Source organism: Grus americana, chromosome 10 (assembly GCF_028858705.1).
Source record: "Grus americana isolate bGruAme1 chromosome 10, bGruAme1.mat, whole genome shotgun sequence".
Classification (NCBI taxonomy): Eukaryota; Metazoa; Chordata; class Aves; order Gruiformes; family Gruidae; genus Grus; species Grus americana.
In genome coordinates, this window is record NC_072861.1 from 16,939,148 (window position 1) to 16,962,392 (window position 23,245).

General features: G+C 44.3%; 1 protein-coding gene across 1 annotated transcript in view; it reads right to left on the reverse strand.

The window, feature by feature from the left end:
- The window catches only part of LOC129210572 (A-kinase anchor protein 13-like), a 121,899-nt gene extending 99,085 nt beyond the window's left edge, over window positions 1–22,814 (reverse strand). The window contains exons 1-2 of the mRNA XM_054836431.1: window positions 22,646–22,814; window positions 1,483–1,537 (exon numbers count right to left, since the gene is read on the reverse strand). The gene's annotated coding sequence lies outside the window, so the exon portion shown is untranslated. The remainder of the gene's footprint in view (window positions 1–1,482; window positions 1,538–22,645) is intronic.
- Window positions 22,815–23,245: the final 431 nt, after the last annotated feature.

A 23,245-nucleotide genomic window follows, 5' to 3' on the forward strand; every position in this document is an offset into this window, starting at 1 on the left:
ATCTATAAGGTAAGTCCACCTCAGGTGGGCACCTGGAGGTCACCAGCTCGTTTGTGTGTATTTCTGGAAAAGACAAAAGCCACACTAGAGAAGATACCTCCAGTTCAGTATCTAGGCAAAGGAATGGCAGATAAACTCAGAGAAGCTACCTAAAAGGAAAACTAAAGGGAACCCAAGAGCCTCTCTGGAGCTTTCTGTTTTGCTAAAATGAGGTTTTAAGGCTAAAGATCTATTCACTCTCCTGAAGTCCTCCTGAAGAGGGACAAATGTCAGGGAGAAGCAGAGTGGAGAAGACTTCTGGTTTAAGACTGAATCAATTTTATTTCATTGAGGTCCATGATCTCAGGGGACCTCAGAGGCCAGAAGCTTCCACACTGACCATCCAGTGGAAGGAGATGAAAAGGGAGAGAGGGTGGGTACTGCTACAGACCCAGTGGCAGAAAACATCGAGAGAGAGAAAAGAAAACCCTTTCACAGACACTTTACAAAGAACAGCAGCACTTTTATCTTTGTGAGCATAGGTGCTAGGGTACTATATTCCCATGTGAATACTACACTCCCTGTTTGGCCTCATCCAGGATTACAAGCAACTCCAACCACTACATCAAATTAGCTACGTATCTGGGGATGAACTTGTTACCTTGCATCAAGGGTCAACCAAATTCTCTCTCCATCATAGAGAAAGGAAAATACAGTGTATTTTGGTACAGCAGCACACTTCGCCCTTCCACCCATCACCCAAGCCACCACTGGGCTGGACTTGGGCTCACGAGGACACCCCTGTGCTATGCAGCAGCACAGGAACTGGGTTTGCAGACATATTTAGAAGTAGAAAAGACCACGTGCTTGCAATCAACCCTCAGAAACCCTGTTTGCCACCGATCAGCCTGAATTTAGCATTTTAGAGATGTAGATGGGCTTCAGAAGATGGAAGGAGGGTATTAAATTTGTTCAGGTTCTCCCATCTTCTGGGATAAAAAGAGATACAAAAATCAAACTTCTTATGATTTGCCCTCCATGTCAGAAACTCCTGCGTAGAACTGTTGAGGGAAAGAGGGTAGAGAAAGTGATGGAGGAAGAAAAACTGTACCTACAGTCCTGGAAGTATTAAGGCTTCATTTTCCTACCAAAATGATATTAAGCAATGCCAACAAAAGAAGTTTACTTTCCAGAAAAAAAATAAAAATGCAGAGCATCTCTTGCAAAAAATTTATAAATTGGTGAGATTATGCAGTAATACACAGATGCAAGCTGTATTTCATTATTCTGCACCATGTCCACTTCATTCGATTAAATTAATAAATGAGGCCCTTATGTCATACTACAGGCATTACCCCTACTTTTGTTTACTACGTCTTTCTAGCCTTAACCGCAGCACAGCTGGCTGGCAGCTCACAGTTACAGCAAAACATGCAGAAGAAGTTAAGATATGGGAAGTGATTCTAAAAGACAGACCCATAAAAAAACCCTTGCTTCACTTACCTAAGCAAAGTTGTCATTAGAGAGTTTTCCAGTACTAAAATCCAAGAAAAAAGGCCTGAAAAAAACCACAGAAAAAGGCAAAGTTTTACTAAGTAGGATAATACTGTCACTCGCTTTTTTCCTTGGGAACATGAAAAGTCAGCGATTTAAAGAAAAAGAAGTACATTCACTCAATCAGTTGCATTTCAGATCGTTATTTCTAACAAAAAGGTGCTCCTCAGGCAGTAAACATATCCAAAACAATAGGGCAGATTTTCCACTGCTCTTGCCAGTATTATACCAGTGCAATTCCTCAAATGTCAATCATGTTGGACAGCAATAAAACTAGAGTTATCCAGCAGACGAGTCAGGCCTAAGGCAATTAGCTAAACTGCCTCATTTAGATTTTTCAGTCATTTGTCCCTCCCAAACCGGATTATCACAAAGTCTGGACCAAGTTGTGGGGTGGGACGTGAGGAGTCACCCACCCCAGTCAGGCTGAAGGTGGCAAGAACCAAAAAAAGTGTTGATTATAAAAAATAAAATATCCAAACCACCCCAGGGCTAATTGCAAAAGACTGCGAGGCAGCACAAAAAATGGATCAATATTAAGAAAGCTGTGATAGACATGATTTCAGCATGGGCATAGAGATCCAAAGCACAGTGGCGTGTGGCCACGACAGGTCTTACCAAAACCGCTGCTATCAAAAAAAGCACTCTAGGCTTGCTAAGACTCGTAAAGGCAAACTAAAAAAAAAAAAAAAAAAAAAACAACCAAAACAGAAAAACCCCACACCAAAAACCACCCCCCAAACTAACTGAATACGGATGACTGCAAGCCTCCGAATCAAAGAGGGAGTTGATCACTGTTTAAGAGGAAGAAGTCATTGCTTGTTCCAAGATTAAAAACTTATAATTCTGGCCCCAGCTGAAGCACTATCATTCACTAATCTGGTACAATTTAGTCGGGCTGATCCTCTGCTCAGACAGACAGGGCATTATCAAAAGTTCCTCTATTCATTTCGCTTCCTGTCAGCCAGTGAAAGCCCCTTTTATACGCACTCCTCGAGAGGCTGTTTAAACCAGGGAAGACTTTCCGATAGAGAAGATAAGGTAGTTGGATTTATTCATGAGAGGAGGAAGGGAAGTTGTACAGGCTGATTACAGCTGCTCCAAAGCTGCAAAGCGGAGGTCTGGAGGATGGAGGTGGAAGATGATAGTTTTTTATTAATAAGCATTATTACCAATAGCATTGTTGTTGCAACTAGACGTTACCTCTCCTCATATTCAACTACAGAATTGAGATTTTACTCTTCTTTTAAGTTGGCATCACCAAGTATGCACATGTGGTTGAATTAATTCAAAAATACGTGGGCAAGGCAGAATATTTTTAAGAGACTGAGCAAATAAAAACCCAAACAATACCCAAGACCAAAAGGATAAACTAGCTGGAGTCAGAGGGGAGACACTGTCTAGGAACGCTCTCCAGATTGAGACAGTTCACGTGTAATTGTCAGGGTCAGATCCTGGTCTTATTGCCGACACGACCACTCGGACTTCAGTGGAGTAGGATGGCGATTTCCACGTTACTGAACACGTGTCAGCAATTTTGACCAGTTGCTTTGCAGATTCTCCAAGCTAACCAAGCAAAACCCCACCAGTGAGAGCCCAGTACAGTACTTGGCAGATGAAAAGCTGCCTGGAAACTTTATCAAGGCTCCGAAAAACATTCCTCCTATTAACGTTCAAACAATCTGGTATAGTTAAAATAGTTTTAAAACGTAACAAGATGGAAACAGAAACAAAACCCACATTTCTCAAGTTTAAAAAGGTCGAGCCAGAGCAGCAAAGCTCCACCAACAGCTAGGGCTAACAACGATGGTTGCAGGGGTAAACCCTGCCTCTTCCTTCCCTTCTCCCAGACTATTCTTCTCGCAACGGACTAGCCAAATAAACAAGAATCAAAACACCCACAGCAGAAAATAGTATGCAGCTTTAAAAGAAAGAAAACAACTCAGCTATACTTCATCATTACTCCATCCAGTCCAAATACACATCAAGTTGTTAACTGTTTTCCCCTCTGACAATGCTAAAAGAGATCAATCAATCACAAATAATAAAATGTTTTTCAGCACACTGTTATATGGACAGGAAGACTTAAAAGACAGGGTGATGCATTTCTGAACAGGCACCAGTTTGAATCGGACAGGGATGGAGTGCAAACCTCTACTGGGTAGAAAGGGAATAACCAAACCCAGAATGGCATAAAGAGCAGACAGAGATGGTCCACGTGTCACCATGTGGAAGGTGAAGTAGCAAAGATACTTATGTAAATAGGGACAAGGCTGCCAAAGGCTGAAAAAAAAAAAAAAAAATCACCTCTTGCTTTGCAGAATACCAACATGCAACCAAAAAGCAAAAATATGCAACAAAATCCAGAGCTTATTGTGACACAGTTGCTCCTTCAGGTTATTAACTGTATACACCACTTCAGCACAAACTGTACAGACACTCCAGTTTGCTCAGTGGTCACGTAATTTCTTCTCAGTGATCAAGCAGAGAATTAGGGAACTGGGAGACAACAGTCACTTTCTATTCTGCTACCAGCCTGCATCTCTTCAGACACATCGCTCCGGACAAAGCTCAGCTGGCGCTCGCCCTCCCCATTTCGTGCCACAGTGGAGACCTTGCCTGTTGCAATCACGGACTTCAATCATATACCACAGCGGCTTCCCGTGGCGCACGCTCAGATTTAGTGGGTATTTCAGAAAAAGCTGCCAAGTCTCAGATTCCCCACATAGTAAATAAGGGTAATATTGCTCACCTATCTTCACACGTGCTTTGCAATGCAACGTCTGAAGAGACAACGTACTGTTACAAATCTACAGTGCACAAAAGCAGTTTACATATTACTTAATTTGCAGTTTAGTACTATTAAGGCCAAGTTTATCAAAGCGCAAAGGGTGTTTCCTGCAGTGGGAATGTCGTAATGGATAACAAGACACAGCCTGCTTGTTCTGCACATTTTGTAAGATCATTGGGTCTTTCTTGTCACAAAACAACTCTTGTTGCACCATTAATTAAGAACAAGTGAACAAAGCGCACCCAAACCTTCCCATTTGTTTTCAAGTCTGAGGAACCCACACTGGCAAGTAACAGCTGACGAACCACTGATACTCACGGCATTGCAAGGAAATGAACGGGCATGGACTAGATGTTCCTTGGTCAACTCTTTTCGGCTTGATAAAGATCCAACCGCACCAGATGCTACAGCTGATGTGAGGGAGTCAGACTAAGTCTGAACAGTCTTCCTCACGAAGCTGACAGACTACAAGAAAACTACAACAGGCCAATGCCCGCTGTTGCGGAGCTAGATGCAACTAATTTTGTTCAGTTAAAATATGACTTTACACACATGACAGCTTCAGGAAAGCCAAAAAAAGATCAGGTTTACTTGGCTGTTACATTTCACTGCCCATCTTCTGCAAATTCAAGGTTGGTTGTTGTGATGATGCTGGGATTTGGGGTTTGTTTGGGTTTTTTTTTTTTATAACCCAAAAAACCAAAAGTTGCTACTTCTGAAGACCATGTTAGGTTTTTCCCCCTCCTTCACAGGCCTGGCTATGGATTCACAGATGCCTGGTTTCAAGCCTCTGTACTGTTAGAAGCTACACTTGGAATAGCTGTGACTGAAGGCAACGGAAGATTTCAATAGTAGTTTCTTTGTCACTCCAAGAATCTGCTTCGCCACGCAAGCCCGCGGTTCCAGATTTCCGCATACATTGCAAGGGGCACGTGGCGCAGATCCTTACTGGTGGCTGGAGTTCAGCACGTTCCTGGGTAGTTCTGCAGTAACCACGTCTAGACTGTTAAAGAAGGTTTCAGCAGAGCTCTGAGATGAGAGTCAGCAAAGAAATCCAAAATTCAGAGAGCAAACCCCGCAGATGCAATTCAGACTTTGCAAACTCAGGACGGGTTGAAAGAGTATGGGTTTTCCGTCTCATTCCCGGAGGGAAGCTGCAGCACACGCTTAGCGGTGCCAGAAAGGTTAGAGGGCGGCCAGAGCATGCACAGGAGAAGGTTTGTGTGCAAACAGAATAAACAGCCTCTGCTAAATTCTTGTAACCAATTAAGCAACAATTCTCCACTGAGAATACAGCATCACCCAGCTGCTTACCTAATCCTCAACCCCTTCTTCTTGAGCTAGCTTTCCATTTTTAAGTCTTCTCTTCAGAAGCAAAAGACAAATGAATGCCGCCTCTCTAGACATCCTTGTTAAAAGGCAAATAAAAGCCCTGCAAAGATCGTCAGTACTCAGAAGCGAGTTAACACTAATGAGCTTTCACCAGCAAGCCTGCAAACATTAATACATGTGAGTAGCCATGCTAAATCCACCCAAATTACCTAACCATAAGGCTCTCTTCCAGCCTGGACTGGACTTCAGGCCAAGGGAAGACCAAACTCAGAAGATGACTAGGGACTTCCTCTGGTCTGCATCCGCAGAGCAGTTAAGCTACTCTGTGATGCTAAGCAGATGCATCTTGGACATACCGCTTCCTCTCACGTAAAGGGGGAAGAAAAGGAAAAAAGAGAGTCAGAAATAGTACTTATCTGAAAAAAGCAAATATTTTAAAGTAAGCACTGCTACTGTTTGTAGAATGGCCTGGAAAAGAGATACATCTGAAATTCCTTTAAATACGTGTGTTCAGTTTTCAAGCTGCATACGAGTCAATCTGACAAACGAGCTTGCTTAGGATTGCTCAAACGAAGCCGAGGGTCCTGTCCCCCACCCTTTTCCTAAGTAAGCGAGTGCAAGTTTCTGGCATAGACACTCGTGTGCGAGATTTTAACATTCCCCTTTCCATAAACAGTCATACATCAAGCTCTAAAAATTTGTTTCACAGAAACATTTGTGCTAGTAAAACTCTATTATTCTAATATTTGTATGACACATGCAGGAGGGGTGCATAAAAAGGTTATGGTGAGCTCATTTAAGAATTTAAACAAGTACTTGATAAAAAGTTTTTGAATTATTCACTCAGCTCCAATATTAAATCAGGCTTCCAAAGGAGTCTTTAAACAATAGCACAGAAGACGCTGTATGTATAACAGAAAGGCAGTATTGAAGCTATCACTGTCTCATGGTGCAAGTCATTCATAATTACAGTTGTGAATGCACACAGGCACGGTGTCATGTGTTGATTCACGATCCTGTCGGATTAACTGGACACTTTGAATATTTATACTTTTTCCTTTCTGGAGATGCAGCACCATTTATGTCTAAATATCTTCAGTACAACTTTTTATGCTAAGAAAGAGTGATTCCTTCAAGAACATCCAAAGTTGAGAGAAGCACTCAAGCCCGCTAGCGCGAAGTGAGATCAGGACAATCATTTATTTATTTATTTTATACCAGCCCACATGGGCTGGCACACAAGTATTCTGCTGTGCCCCCCACAAAACTTCAGAGCCAAACTCAGCTGAAGACATCACCAGGCATCTCTGTTCCACACTTTCACACTAAGTTTTTGTACAGCACAGCAATTTTCTGTACACGTGCTCCTTGCATATGTACCGGTTTCTTTTTTTCCAAACCTCAAAGCCCGCTTGCAATAATGACCTTCTCTAGATGGAAGAAAAGCAGAGGATTTTGAAGAGATAACACAAGTGGTGCTCCACTTCTCTTGTACATACGTCCTCTCACCACCTGCTTCCTTTCTCCCCAATTCCTTTTTCTTCCAAATCACAGGCTGCTCTCAGTACTTCAGCTCGATGAACGTGAGCCAAGATTTTCTCTCAAAATAACTACTCCAAAACCATTTCAGCTATGAGCATCACCCACAGAAACATTCCCGTTTGCATTTCGTCCTCTCTCCTGCATCAGTTTGTTACCAAATAAACTCATGGGCTGGTGATAGAAGGTCATAAAGTTGTGGAAAAAAACCAGGGTACCCTCCCACTTCATCCAACAGTGCTCCCAGAGCAAGGGCAGGATGAGTCAGTCTCCCAATATAGCTGGTTTCAGGCATTTTTGACAGCATTACTTTAATGACAGTATTTCATTTCCTTCAGCCATCTCATTGAGAGAGCTCAGTTAAGTATTAATGAGGTGTTTTAACACACTCACTGTCTGGAGGAGATGTGGGGTGTCACCTAACCAGCTGCTCAAGGATGAACACGTAACTGCTCCTTTCACTGACACATCCAAGAAAAGGGTTTTTGCATCACATGAGCCAAGGAGAGGTTTGGGGGTGAGAAACGTAAGCCAAAACTACCAAGTTGACAAATACCACCAAGTCCTGGGACAACAGCAGGAGCCCTTCCCGGACAGAACTGGCAGCACAACAATCCAAGACCACCATAACCCATAAAAAAAAAATTCTAAAGGAAGGTATCTTGCCATTTCTGAAGAAATGGGGGTTCAGATGGTTTTGTTTTGCTGTTACAAAGCCAAGCCATAGCAGCAGTGCCATCAGCAACACACCTCATGAAACCTTTTTTTTTTTTAACCTTTAAATTCAACTTTGCTGCTGTACTTTCCTTCAACCCTACACCTTACCGCCTCATCCACGTGTTCTTACAAATCTGTTTGCAGTGCTGTTTTTCCTGACTATGGGTAAGACTAAACACCTGCATCACTGCAAATGTAATTATAGCAAAATACCACAGCTATTTGTAGACTTCCTGTTCATCAAATAATATTAGTGTACCTTTGCCTTGAGCAATTATTTACAGGGCTAGAAATTGTGAAGAGCCACTAGAGATAGTAAAAGCGACCCCCCCCTCCATTATGCAATGATGCTTTGTATTAGCTTTTGGAATGACTCAGAGGGGAAAACAAAATAACTCTTTATAAAATCTGTCCAATGAAAAAGAGAACAAAATTTAATTCAGTTAAAACTCTGCATTAGCTTACTCCAATCAAGACAGGGAGGCACTTTACACTTCAACTCAATTGGCAGCTCAAATTCAACTTCAGGCTCCAACGCAGGCTTTAAGTCGAATTCCTAAGCAGGGTAAAACCCTTATTAGCCTGTCTTCACTGTAATTTTAATCTTAGTTAATTCTGAGTATATAATTTATGTTAAGAATAACCCGCTTTTTTCCAGAACTGGATACATTGAATGCAGAATTATTCCTTCTTTAGCACAGTTAAAGTTTCCCTTAAAGAAATAATTTTTCACATATTGACAGCAAAAGAAAAATCACTGAAAGCTTTAAAAATATGCAAAAGCATTCTCGTAAAGGCATCACAGCCAGCTGTTTTAATTCACCTAATATATCCCTTACCCATCAAAACCTGGCCATGCAATCTTGCTTAAACTGATTTTTGATCTGTTTAAAAACTGACATTTCTCTTTCACCGCACACGCAAGGGGTCGAGGAGAGAGGAAAATGGTTGATATTTCTACCTTTAAAAAGGAACAAAAGTATCCCATTCCCTCTCCCCTCCATTTTTCCTAATTTATGATTAAAATTGCAAGAAGAAAACACCTTGTAAAGACGTCTCAATTTCAAGTTCCACTAACATGACAAAATTCGTAACAATTTCTCTAGTTTAAATGAAAAAAATAAAATTAAAGCATTGTCTAAACTCTGTAAAGTCTGTTTTAGAGCCAAAATTGCCAATGCTGCTGGTACAGAGCACCCAGCCATGTCAGCACAAGCAGTATTTACATCCTGTAGCTGACTCAAAGCTCTGAAGCCCAGGTTACTATCTCTCCCAATCACAAAATGTTCATTATGTATTTCCTGCATTATTTGCATTTTTTCTTAGGTTTGCGAGTTTTGTTTTGGATTTTGTTTTGTTGTTTGGGTTGTTTTTTTTTTTTTAATGCCCACTTCATAAGCTACTGAGATCTCCCACTCAAGCTAAAAGAAAAAATACCAAGTGAATTCTCAGGGCGGTTTCCTACCCTCCTTTCTGCACTTGCTGCTGCAGTTTCGTGTCCTTCCCTTCGCTCCCACTCCTCTTTAAGAGGTGGTTTCACCTAAGAGCAGTTCAACTCTTACCATCCATCTCCAAACCTGCAAACCAACACGTCCTTTCAAGCGAAGCTTACACTCTGCAAGAGACTCTGTATAATCCAAATAGGAGAGACAGGGAATAGTTATGCATTTGCCAAGTGAGGGGTTGTGATTTGAGAGTGAAATCCAAGCAAGATGCACCGACCAGGAGAAAAGCCGGACTCTGACAAGAGCATGAGATCAGGTCTCTCGTGCATCGAGTCTTGCAGCCACAGCCTGGCACAAGAACACCAAATATTTTAACAACTTGCACTAAAATCCTCACGAAGGGGGGAAAAAAAAAAAAAAGACATTAATTATACATTTTAGCCTCTAGATTTTCCTCCATTTTGCGTGGTGTACATGTGCAGAAGTTAAGGAGAGGGTTTGCAGGACTCAGCAGCACGTACGGCCCCGCGCTGAGCCGTGCTTAAAGCGGGCAGCTGTGCGAGGGAAGCGAACCGGAGAGGACTCGGACAGATGTTTCCATTCACGAACACTGCCAAGGAGCCAGGAATGCCGAGTTCACTACCTTGGCGTTATTTACATTTCACAACATCCAGTAATAACCATGCCACAAGCAGTTTAAAAAAGGAAAATACAGCGCGGTGGGGGAGCGTTTCACCACCACCACCTTCATCAAGGGGGGCAGAAATTAAAAGCTTTTCTTATGCCAATTCTGAAATTTCGCCTTGTTTCATCGTACCCACTATCATCAAAACGGGACATCAGCATCCCCAGCCCCATCGACTCATGGGACGGCCTCGAGCTAATTACCTGCCATTTTGCAAGAGGAGTGGGCATATGCTTGCTTCTGGGACATCAGGGATGGTTAACTGTGCAGTCCCTGAACTTTCTCCTTTCATTCTCCAGAATAAACTGATTTTTAATCTAGCACAGAGGACAGTTTCTCCTTTAGCAACTGCACCACAAACTAAACACTCCGAAAACCAAATCTGGCGCTCTTGGCTCAAAAATTATCATTACAAATGGTTGGGAGGGTGCGTTTCAGAGGCATTCATCCAAACCTCAATCCTGAGACCCAACAGGTTTGGGAATTAGCTGCCAGATCCAGTCTGGCAACTGGAACAGCTACTCCAAGCGCTGTCCCATGCATCCAAACACACCGGAGCGTTATGCATGGACCACATGCGACAACGCGCTCCACCTGTCCCGAGGTGCTCCCTGCAGCAAGAGATAGGAGGGGTGATGGGGAAAGCATTTTTTTTTTCACACCAGCTTTACGATCCACAAAGTGTTCCTGAGCCCATAGCAGAGCTATAGACGGGGGAAAAAAAAAAAATCAATATAACCCATTCCTATTAAAGTCAGTACTTGCTGGAACTTTTAAAGGGGTTCTGTACTTCAAATATTTAAGCTACACACTCTGCATCGTATTTCTTTTAAAGTGTCGTGCTGGTGAACATTGCCCAGACAGGGAAACTCTACTGCGAGTGAGCGCAAGGCTCGCCTCCCGCCACCGCCACAACGGGACACCTTCCTTCCCGAAGCAAGCCAGACACTAATGCTATTTATGGATCCCGCTGCAGAACCAGACAGGCTTCCTAGCCACTATTCATCAACGTGCAAATAGGTTTTATTTCGTGGCAGGGAGAACAGATTTAAAAGAAAAGAGTCCTAAAGTTCTGCCTTGCTTCTTAAAAGAAATTTATATTTGAAGAGTACCTGGTAAATCAACATAGAACAGTAATAGTTGCAAATAAAGGCTGATCGCAACTTCTTTGGAGACCACGTTATTTTGAAAAAAATAGCAGTTTCAAATTAGTTCCTAAAGGATTATTAGGGGAAACCAAATATCCATGGAAAAGAAGGCCCACTGATGTACCAAGGGACAGGCCTCCAGAAGAACATCAGCTCCATCATTCCCACGCACCCAGAAGAAAGGCAGGGAAGATAACCCCAAAATCTTCCTTACTTCACAGAAAAAGAGACCACATCAGTTTCCAGAGACACACAGCTGGACAACAGTCACAAGCACTACTCAAACACGAGCATCGCAGCGCCCACTGACTTGCCCTGCTAACTCTTTGGGGTTTTAGTGGGAAGAAGTACAACTTTGTTCTTACACGCATTTTCATAGAAGCACCTTTGCATTTAAAATGTCAACTGTAAATGCATCTGCTATTCAGATAAATCACCACAAGCACTTAGTTTGATATGCAAGAAGTTTTACAAAGCTTTCAAAGAGCCCAAGGACATTTGGAAGGGTAGACGCAAGTTTAGAATGAGTCTAAGCATATCATCAGCAAAAAACAATTCTATTCTTAGATATCTCTCTTTGGTGTTTCCTATAATCTTCCTTTTTTTTTTTTTCTCCTACTCCTTTGAGAAAGTAATTTGTTTGGTTATTACAAAAAAAAATGGAAGAACCTGTCCTGCAAGGCATACAAACAAAGCAGTATCTTCCAAAAAAAAGAAAAGCTCATTCAAAAGTATGTAAATATTAGGGCTGGTAACACAAACAATAAAACCACAGTAAACACAAGAAATTAAGAATAGATCAGGACTTACTCTGTTTCCTGGCTGCTGGATACATAAGCACTTTTCTAGGTTGGACATATCCGACAAGATTTATTTTCTGAATAACAGACATCGAGGAGTTGACACAGATAATTTAAAGAAGCAAACAAAAAAAAAAAATCAATGTATGTTCTGATCCTGACTGCTCTCCTTAGCGGGCAAGGACACTGACCACAGCCGCGACACCGGGACCGGCACATCACAGCACCGGTGTTCAGCATCCCGCGCTAAGCACTGAATTAAAGTTTGCTAACTTCAAGCAGAAGTGAGCAAACAGGGTTACTCCAAAGCGTGCTCTTGAATGGGGAACGGCTTGCTAACACTGAAGCCGAGCAAGAAGCAGAGGTGACAATTAGTTCCCAACATGCAGGGTGGTCCGTGCCATCGCCAGCCCGCAGCTCTCCCTGGCTGGAAGGCACACATCCAGCGCTCGTCAGTGCATTCCCCAGCTCGGGTGTACTCCCAAACTCCCTGTTGCTGCTAAGCTCTCGTCTAGCGGCATCCCAACAGCTCTTTCCCTCCTCTCCATCATGGGATTTTTTTTTTTTTTTTTTTGCCAACTGGCCAGAAGTGACATGGTCCCAGCTAGACACAGTTTTACATCTCTTGTGCAGGAGTTCAAAACGCTGCTCTGCTGAGCATCACGGCCACGTTAACACAACCACGCTGCAACAGCTCCCCGCTCCCCGTTCCAGCTTCCACCAAACACTAAACCAAGTCTCCTTCTTCATCCTCAAGTTATGCACTGGCTCAGATCCAGCCTTATCTAAGAGTCAAAAAAAATCCCTACAAAGAATACAATTTATCTCCTTCAAGGCAAACACCAAGTGATGTAGCATTCCCAAAGACAAAATCAACAAGACTTAAAGCTTCCTCCAAAATGGCCCAAGTTTCTCTTGGCACTGAAATATCACAAGCCCAAGGCATAAATACACACAGGTATTTATTCCTTTTTAATTAATTATTATTATTATTCCTTTTTAATTAATATCAGAAGCACAGATGAGACTAGGTTTTTAGTAAAACTTGGCAAAGATTTTACTTCCGGGGAGGGGGGGGAAGAAGACTCTCCTAAGCAGTGCATTAAAAAACTTTTAAGTTTACCTTTTAACATTTTTAGGCATTTCAAATGCTTAATCTATTTACATAATGCAATTGTACAGTAACTGTATGATTGCCATTTATCTGCCATCTCATAGTATTAATTGGCATAGCAAAGGCGATGGGTCACACGAGCAATGCAGTAAATAAAGGCTAAAAAAAAGCACACTCGTGTGTCGTAGTTTCAGGAAGATGTATACATTTTCAAGCACTTTCTTCGCCGCAAGTCCTCCATCCTCCTCAAGTAGTTTTGAATTTTCATTTCAAAACTTGTTCTCCACTTATTGAAGTGTTTTCCTTTTCTACGCCCACTGTAAGCTGTTGCTGGGACAGGATCTCTTTATTAGTCTCAAACAGCCCGATGACTTCTGAACTTTGAGATTATAAAGCACGAAAGTTACTGAACACTCACATGCAAGTCGATTGGCTAAGAAAAAGCAGCACAAAGTCCTGCCAAAATCCTAGCTAATCTGATAAAGGAAAAACCAGGGAGGTCTAAGCACTAAACCCCATAGTTTCAATAGAGCCAAGTCCAGCTGCAGAAGGGAGCACATCGCATTTAGTACGGTACCTCTTCTTCAGATATGCCATCGCGTTGGGTTTGCACGGCAAGGTTTTGGTAGCAGGAGGGTGGGTCTACAGGGGTGGCTTCTGTGAGAAGAACAGAACCAGGACAGACATCTGAAGAGACAACATTTTACCACCTTAAATGTACTGCCCACAAGTAAACTGTAAGAGTAAAATTCCCAAAATACAGGGAAACACAGGACTGACATGTGAATTTCATACAGATCAACAAATACTCCTTGTAATCTGACTAGAAGGAGGGAGAAACAAATTAAGGAGGCCACTTAAGCACTACTTTAATTCTCCTACTTTCAATGCACTTCACAAACAATTAATCCTCTTAACATCCATGCAAGCATATTTATTATCCACAGTTTTAGCTTGTGAGCTCTTCAAGCAACGAGCTAGTTCTTTTTCTAGCTTAATGCATGAAAATTGGGACCAAGACCCTGTTTTAACTGTGAAACACCTGCCAAGAAATCAGCTCCCACCACCCCACTCCCCTCTAGCATCTTACAGAGGAGATGAGCAAGACACCCACGCAAGAACATACTTTCCGCCCCGTTAAAGGCACTTTTAACTTAGTTAGGTGCTCAAATCTCAGCCTCCATGCTACACGCATCCTTCTTCAGGCTACATTACCAAAAAGACTCAGTCAAAAATTGATTAGTAACCCTGGCCAGGGTGGAAAAGTAGCTGCAGATTTTGGAGATTCTCAAGCCCCCATTGCACAGATTCGCACTCCCATGCCCAAGTCAGCAAGACTCTGCAGAGCCACCAACACAAATGCAGCCGCACGACGGGTACCACCGTAACCTCCAGCATCCTCCCACAGCAGCCCTGACGACAACGTATATTTATTTTCCTGTTGGCAACTGCACTACTTTATATAGTAAGACCTGCGGTTAACACAAACATTGCTGGAAATGTTTTGCCTTGCATCACACAAGTGTGAAGAGTCACCTGGACCCTATGAAATGAATGTGCATTACATGAAACTTCCTTTTACAACAGTACGCATAAAAGGGGTTTAGCCTTTATTTCTCTACTCAGCTGAAACAACCTACCTTCTTTGCAGCTGCTAGGAGAAGACACACTATAAACATTTACATTTAACACAAGGAAAGGTTTGCTCACCACCTCTTGCGTTCCACTGTGCTCTTAGACGATGATCACATCATAAAAATGGGTGGAGCAGCTTCAAACCACTCAGCGATGGCAAAACTGACTCCCATGTTCAAGAGAAGCTCCTGCAGAGGCTGGAAACCCCACTGAACCGAAGCGCTGCCATCGCTCCCCAGATGGGAAGCCTTTCAGCTAGGGATGCAAACACATCTGCTACGTACCGCATGAACTGGCGTGTTTTGCTTTTATCTCCAAAATCATCCTCTCCACCAAAGACCTTCAGATTAGGCTACGGAAACTGTTTTAATCTAGGTCACACAAACTCATTCATCTCCAGTTTGTTTTCAAAACAATTAAAAACCAGCACTCCCCAAGTATGAAGAACAGATTTTAAGACATCCAGTACCACAGCCTTGCTGCTGCAGTGAAAGATTTATGGTAGCAGGGAACAAACGAACAACAAAATTGATCACATAGCATCAGAGGTACATCACGTAAGCCTCGCTCCTCAGTTGACTCAAAAAAACTCAAGGGCAACTAAAAAATTAACTCAAAAGAGAGGCAAGTCCCAGTTTTGCTGCCATCTTACTTGTGGGTTTGGCTGTTAGGAAGCACACTGTGCACAGGCTCTTATGCCAAAAGAAATTGCTTTGTGTAAGAGTCAAATCCGGCCATCCTGTCTCCCCTTCCCCCCAAAAAACAAATCACTTCCCCCCCTTCCTTTAACACCTGCTTCCTCCATCCGAGCATTCATTGTCCCACCGCTATTATGGGACTGAAGGCTTCAGCATCCCAGAGGAAACTCAGGAGGGAAACCAGTCTATAAAGCAGGCAAGACTCTCATTCGCTTCAGCAATCTCACACCTCTGCATCCCCTATTTTCCCCTCTCTTCCTATTGAGAGCAGCTTCCAAGATTCAGACGAGAGTCGAGCGCCGCACGTGCCGGGAAGCCAAGTGTGCCGCACATCCTGGCATTGAACCCCACCGTGCCCACGGACACTAGTGTGGGCTGCGTGTGTCTCCCGCGCCTCTCCAAGGCCCCACAACCAATGCTGTGGGGCAGGAAGCGAGGCTGGACAGACCACGGACAGACCCAGCACAGCTTTTCATATAGTTGCACCGAAGGAAGGGTTTCACACAAGCAGCAGCTCCGCGCTCCCCTAAAACACGGCAGCAGCAGAGCAGCATCCCTCCCGCAGCCCGGCATCAGGGACACGGCGAAAGGAGTCTTTGGACAAACCCATCCTCGGCATTGACTTCCATTAGGAGGTTTTTGTCTTCTGCAGGAGGCTGCTGTGCAGATTCACACACACGCCCCCGCTTTGGTCTTCCCTGCACCGAAAATAGGGATACCTGCAAGAACACGACGAGTCGGCCAGCATCCGTACGTGACACATGCCAGGTGTGTTAATCCATGGAAAAAGAAAGGGTGAGTCAGTAGTTTGAGTCTGAAGACAGTCCGGTTTAGAACAGCTGCTCCGTGCCAAAATCCTTGTTTGTCATGGTTTTATTAACTGCAGCATTCAGGCTCACAGAGCAGTTACACCACTGGGGGCAGAGACACGTTGGGAAAGAGATTTACTTTCCCAAGTAACTTTGCCAGAAACCTGAGATACAATTTAGATGAAGCTACAAAGTACGTCACAGGTTTTTAACATAACTTACTGCTCCAATTTACATTAGTCATGGGTGATAAAAAGCACAGGGGATTCAAAAATGACGCATTGGGTAGTTGTCTCTCAACACAAAGTTTCGAGCATCATCATCGATGACATACACCCTTCTGCTTTAAGACGACCATCTTCAATCATGCTCACGGAGAGTAAGTCTCACCAAAATTCAGCCTCATACGTAACTTACTAATGCATCACTTGTTTTCCCTCCCACTCAGAAGTAAAACCTGAAGTAGCTGCTGCAGAAGAAAATCCTTAAATCCTTCCTTTTACGCTGGATCAGGCTAATCTCAGTGGTGCTGTCACACTGTAAATAACATCTGAAATTAAACAACAACTTGGGGAGATCTCTCGCCATGTAGTTTGCAAATGTAACATTAAGTTAAAAACAAGTCAGCAAAAAGAGAGGGTAATGGCTTTTGTGAAAGGTAGACTAGCCACCCAAATGAAATAAAAAAGATACATGAGAGACTAGAAGCAGTCAGAAGCTACTCTGGCAAATGCTAAACATTTTGCATAGTCTACTAGAAAATTTCACAAGTGCGTGAAACTAAGATGCAATGGATCAGTTGCAACTACCCGCGCTCGTACATTTTAAGTAGTATCTCAGAACAGCAACTACCCAGTATCCAACTCACTGACACAAGCAATCAGTTGCCATCCCACGATTTCCAAGGAAATCAAAAGACGACCTCATGCAAGGATCAAACATACCAGAAAACACTGACAGTTCAGTTGCCTTATCTACTGATGAAAAAATTGTCACTGGGTTTGGAAAGATAAGAGCAGCCAGATGGGAAAATAAATTATTACAGACAACTTGCCGAATCACCAAAAAAAATTTAAGTAAGAGATTGGATGATTTTGAAGAAATATAAAAGTGAATTCCTGGTCCTTAGGAAGGTGGAAAAAGAAAATATAAGTGGTCAAGGAGGATTAACTCTGCCAAACGAATCCCTGCTGCAGAATTACAAGGTAACCCGTGAAAAAGCACCCTTCTGGATGTTGCAGCCAAGGCCAAAACCAAGGTCCTCTATGAAACGTGGAAGCCCACGAGGTCCACGCCACCAGCAGTCCTCACGGCAGCAAGAAACCCTGCAGGAGGCTGCCCAGAGGCACCAAACCCAACCTCACACACCAAACATGCTTGGAATACACTGTATTTCAAGCCCTCAATACAAGTGCTGTAGGAGATGCCGACAGTAGTTTGAAGGGATTTTTTTTTCCCCTTTACATTTACTCCAACCCCATGCACAACATTTGAGAAGCTCCCAATGTGACAGTTCGACGTTTGGACTGCAAAATCTACGTTGCTATGCCAGCAAGGAATTTAGCTTTTTCTCACCCATAATAAAAATCACCCAATAAACTCTTCAGCATCTGATTTTTAGGGTTTTTAAGTCCTGTTAGTCTGCCTGACCATGTCACAACATGCAGTTCATTACAGCTACAAGAGAATTAAAGCTTACTTTTTGCAAGATATCACACTGCATACTTTTTAAGGACTGTTGACTACTTAAAAATATTTGTGATTACACTTTCTTCCCCTGTTCCTCAACAGCTTAGAAGAGTACCTAAAATGGTTATAAAGAAAATTAAAAAAGATTATAAAAATGGCAGGGCTTATTTTTGCAGAGAAGATATATCTTCATTCTAGATAAAAATAATTGCAGTCTTAGGGAACTTAAAAAGGAAACACTTCGACTTCTAACTCACCAGCTTATCTTAGCAATACATCTATCTCCCTTGTCATCTTCATATGCTATAAAACAGGGATGGGCACCACAATGAAATGCCTTCTTTGCAATCACAAAAGCACTTCCAAGGGTGTAGCTCCAGCAGCATTTCTCCTGAGCCTTTGCCACAGCAGCAAAGACAACGAAGGGACACAAGTCAAGGAACCAATCCAGGTAAAGAATGAACATTTTTGCTGAACTGATCCAATGTATGAATTGTACTGAAAAAAAATAATGTATTCTTTACTGGAATCCATTTCCCCGTCTGTTTCGCTGCACAGACCTACAAATCCCAGCATGGCCCAGCTGGGGAACTGGAAGAGGCTGCTTACGCCTACGCCGACACACAAGAGATCAAAATTACAGTTCGAGTTTAGGATGACACTGAAAAAGTTTTACCTATTGCATGCTTCCACCAGTGGTCTCTGGAAGGCCATTAAACCATTTACAGGATTTCTGGCGTCACAGCGTATTTACCCCGTAGACATCAACAGAGGAGTCACCCTGTTCCCGTGACAAAGGCCCATAAATATAGAGAGATATATCTTTTTGAAAAAGATCCATATAGCTTGACTGCAGCAACAAGTTCCCGACGTAGCTGCTTTCCCTGGAGCACTGCCATCATATTTTCCTATCACTAACCAAAGTAACTAACCAGCTAACTCCCAGTGATGTGCTTTGCCTTCTAGATCTGCATAAAGGTCATTTGCAAGGGAGAAAGATAGGTTTAAATAAATAAATAAAAAGACAACATTATGATGCCACATCCACAGCATTGTTTCCAAAAGCAACTAAGAAGTGCAATGCCAGGCTGTGACACCACGACTCAGTGTTTGACTGTTCTCTAAGTACAAGGAGTGGCTGATTCCCTCTCCACAGCAAGATTGTTGACAGCTGTTTTAGAGGGGAAAAAGAGGAAAAAAAAAAAAAGAGAAGCATGACTAAGCTATTCATAAAAACCTCACTGCATCTAACACCGTAACAACAAGTTTTAATTTAGAAAAAGCACGGTGCTTCCTGGAAGTGACTGTTCAGGTGGTACATGCCAGCCCTGAACCAGGCTCCCAGCTGGATTATATTGCCCCGTGGCAAACCCCACAGCAGCGAAGCAGAACTGCATCGACGCCCAAAGCTATCAGCTGCTTCAGAAAGTCACTCATTACCATTACCTTTATCTATCCTACAGGTGATCAATGCAAGCAAGCAAACACATGAGCACTTGGCACAGAACAGCAGCCAGTAACAACAAGCTGGAGGCTGCAAGGTGCTTCCTACCCCGGCTTTCCAGAGCCAGCCGTTCGCCTGCCTGCAGAGAGGATGCTGCTCATGTCATCCTCCAGCTGGAAACCACACAAACTGCCAACTCCCTGTCCAGGAGGCTGGTAAAACACAAGGCCACCATCACTCAGGGAAGGCAAATCATACCTGTACGGTCTCCTGGACTAACATTGCCTTGCATCAGTAGAGCAAACACAGAAATTAATAGTTCCCCCACACCAATCCACTATGTGGTTTAGTTTACTTGAGGCTGTTTATCACCTATGTGGGGAACCCCTACAGAAATAACATTTAATAGCACTCAGGTAGATTGCAGAGATAACCAGCTACAGTAATAAGCAGAAAAGCTCCCAAGCTCCTTCAAGGACTGTATTACAGGCAAGTGGATCACCAACAAATACCAGGCAGAGAAAACAGACACATTGGTGTCCTGCAAACAGAGTGGAAAAGAACTAGGTACAGCAGGCATGACAACTTCCACTAACGATTTTTTTGTTAAGTAGCTATCTATTAAAACTTACTATGCCAGCAGAAAATTATACAAAAGCACCCACTGCCTTTGTAACACAGGAGCATGTGCATACCACCAATAAACCTACCAATGTTTTTTTTCCACTAGCATAATTTATTGACCACTGCCTTAATTCATGCTTTGGACAGAATAACCAGGTTCCTTTAACAGTACTTAATCCTCCTCTTAGCACAGAAGCGTACCCCAGACCAGAACACAGCTTACTCAGGAATATATCCTGCTGAGAGATTAGTAGCAAGTTCTGCATAAGCCTGAGTCTCAAAGCTTCTCTATATAGGCAGTGTTTAAAAACATCCATCATCGGACAGTACCTGGCAGAGCTCTGTTTCTATGAGAAGCTTTGACTTTCTTAACTGCGTTCTCCTCCTTTGATGCTGTGAAGCTGTAAATCAGAAACATCGAGCTCCTCCAGCCTTCCTGTCTGGCTGCAGTCCCTGGCTGGACTCCGTTACCCCAAACATGCCATGTCCTCACCTCTCGGGCTATGCCATCCCTCGGCTGCCGGAGCCAGGCAGGAGATGCAGGCTGGAACACCGTCACGCAACACAGGGCATCCGCACTACTTGCAGAAGACTTGTCATTCAGGCTACCTACAGAACCCGTCTGCCTTGCAGAACGCAACATCCATGCCCTTCTAGCAACAGCCCCAGGCTAGCCTGTCTGCCCAGCACCGGGCAGCGCTGGAAGGACAGACAGGAGACGTATGAGGCTCAACCCATGAATGCGGAAGATAGGTACAAGCTTGAACTCATGCCAAGGGACAGCACATGCCCAGATGATCCTCACCTTGCCTAATGCACCCTTACCCTGCTCCCAGGCTTGTAACAAAAAACAAACAAAAAAACCCAACAACAACCACCCAACACCAACACCAAGTGTCCAAGCAAGATATTGTCACCATAGAAGGTGACAGCCTGGACCAGAGTGGCCCAAAGCACAGCAAGTGCCTTCTGAGCAAACGCTCCACTAGTACAGACAGCAGCTTCTATCCACAGGTACGGACGTTTGAGGGTAACATCAATCTACTCCCACTACTAAGGTATTGATGTATAAAAATACACCTCCTTAAACACAGTAATACATAAATCATTAGTACCTTAAAGAACTATGTGGAACTTGGTTCACCTTTGCAATTCCACAATAGCTCGGCAAGGGCGTGTAAAACATGAAAAACACACCCAGCAAGGGACTGATTTGAAACTGAAGAGAGTCACCACAAACAGAAATAATGTGGCTTGGCCCTTTAAAACCGATTAGCTTACATTAGCCAAAACTCCCAGCACACAAGACATTCATGGATCTCAGACCAACTGTCTAAACTCAGCTCTGAAGCTACATGCTTTACATATTTCTACTGCATCGCATATCTCCATGAGTACCTCAAGTTTTACGGCTGACAAAGATTGCAGAGAACACCACAGCTACCAACTGTCCTACAGAAGTACAGCAGTTGTAATCCCTTTATCAAGACCCTATCTGGTCATCCACAACAGAATCAGTACGGTACACTCTTAAAAAAAAAAAAACAAAAACCACACCACGCTTAAAAATCACTTTTTTCCACTTCTGAGTTCCAGCTAACATGAAACCCCATAAAGGACACCGCAGCAAACCAATTACAGAGGTCAGCAAAATTGATCTCGACTAATCCCAACTCCTTTATATGACCTGTGGTGATAAAACGGTCACAGAAGGGGGATTAATAAACCCCGACAATTTACAGGTTAAGAAACAACTACCCTTTCACAACTCTCGTCCAGAAACTCCTGCATTTCCTTTAGAAGAAGAGCATTTCCACTCAAGAAGAAAAAGAAAAACCCACCAAACACTGTATTTTCAAGCAAGAGAGTAAATGCACAAAACAGGCCCCACGGCAACGACCCTCTGAGTAACTTCAAAGGCCCACTCAGCCCCAAAGGTGAAAAAACCCAACACCAGCCTGTTGCTCAGGGAACTCTGATGTAAAACCCATACATATTACTTTCTCCGCAATAAACTGCGATACAAAGTTGCGTCAGCGAAGCTGGAGGGTTGGGTTTTGGGTTTGGTTTTTTTTTTATTCAGATCAGGATATCAATAATTCCAATAGCGAGGAAGCAGAGGGAGGCTGGGGGCCAGGCTGGGCGGGTGTGTGTGTGTGTGTGTGTGTGTGCCCGGGCACACACTCGGGGCACGCTCCGCGCCCGCCCCCCCGGGGAGCGGGGCCGCCACCCCCGCGCCGGCAGCGGGGGAACCGCGCCCGGCCCCGGCCCCGGCCCGCCGCGCACCGCCGGCCCGCAGACAATAGCGGCGGGGAGCAGCCGCGCGAGAAAATGCAGAAAAATAAATGAAAGACAAATAATAATAATCAAATGAAAGGGAATAAAGACACGCGAGGGAGAGGGGCAGCCCGGAGCGGCTCCACGCGAAGTTGCACGGAGAAAAGAAAGAAGAAAAAAAACAGGAAAAAAAACCCGAGGAAGAGGAGGAAGAAGGGCGGGGGAAGCGTGCGAGGACGCGGGAAGGGGGGCTCCCGCACCCGCCCCCCCAGGGGAAAGACACCCCACCCCCCCTCCGGCCCCGCCAGGGGCTTCCCCAAACTTTCCCCCCACCCCTTCGCCCAACTCCGGCGGGGCAAACTCACCGCGGGGGGCCGGCGGGCGGCTTCGCCCCTGGCAGCGGGGCCGGGAGGGAAGGGAGAGGGAAGGGGACGGGGAGGGGGGAAGAGGCGGCCGGGCCGGGTGCTCTCCGCCCGGGGAGGCGGGCAGGAAGGAGGGCCGGGGGCTGCGGGCTCGCAACCTGAGCGGCGCCACCGCTGCCGTGCCCGCCCCCGCGCCGCCAACCCGCATGCGCCGCCGCGGAGCCCCGGGGAGCGGGCGGGCGAGTGAGTGAGGGGGGTGTTCCATGGCCGAGGGTGGCACCGCTGAAAACTTGCTCGGGGATAAGTTTGAGCTGCACTTCTCCCGTCTCCCGGCGAGGGCCGGCTGGGCGAACGCGGGTTCCTCACCTGCCGGCCGGTCACCTGGCTGCTTCCCCGTCCCGTGTGTCCTTCCGCGGTTCACTCAGCTGCTGCGGGAGATCCATCTGCCTGTTTATAATATTGTGCTGCTGGTGTGAAAGGACACAGGCAACTGTTTATGCTGCGGGTTTCTTTTCATTTGAGGGGGATGCTTCCTTCCCATGTGCTAACCTTCAGCTTTAAGGGTTTTTTTGCTTGGGGTTGCATTTCTAGCGTTCCCACCTG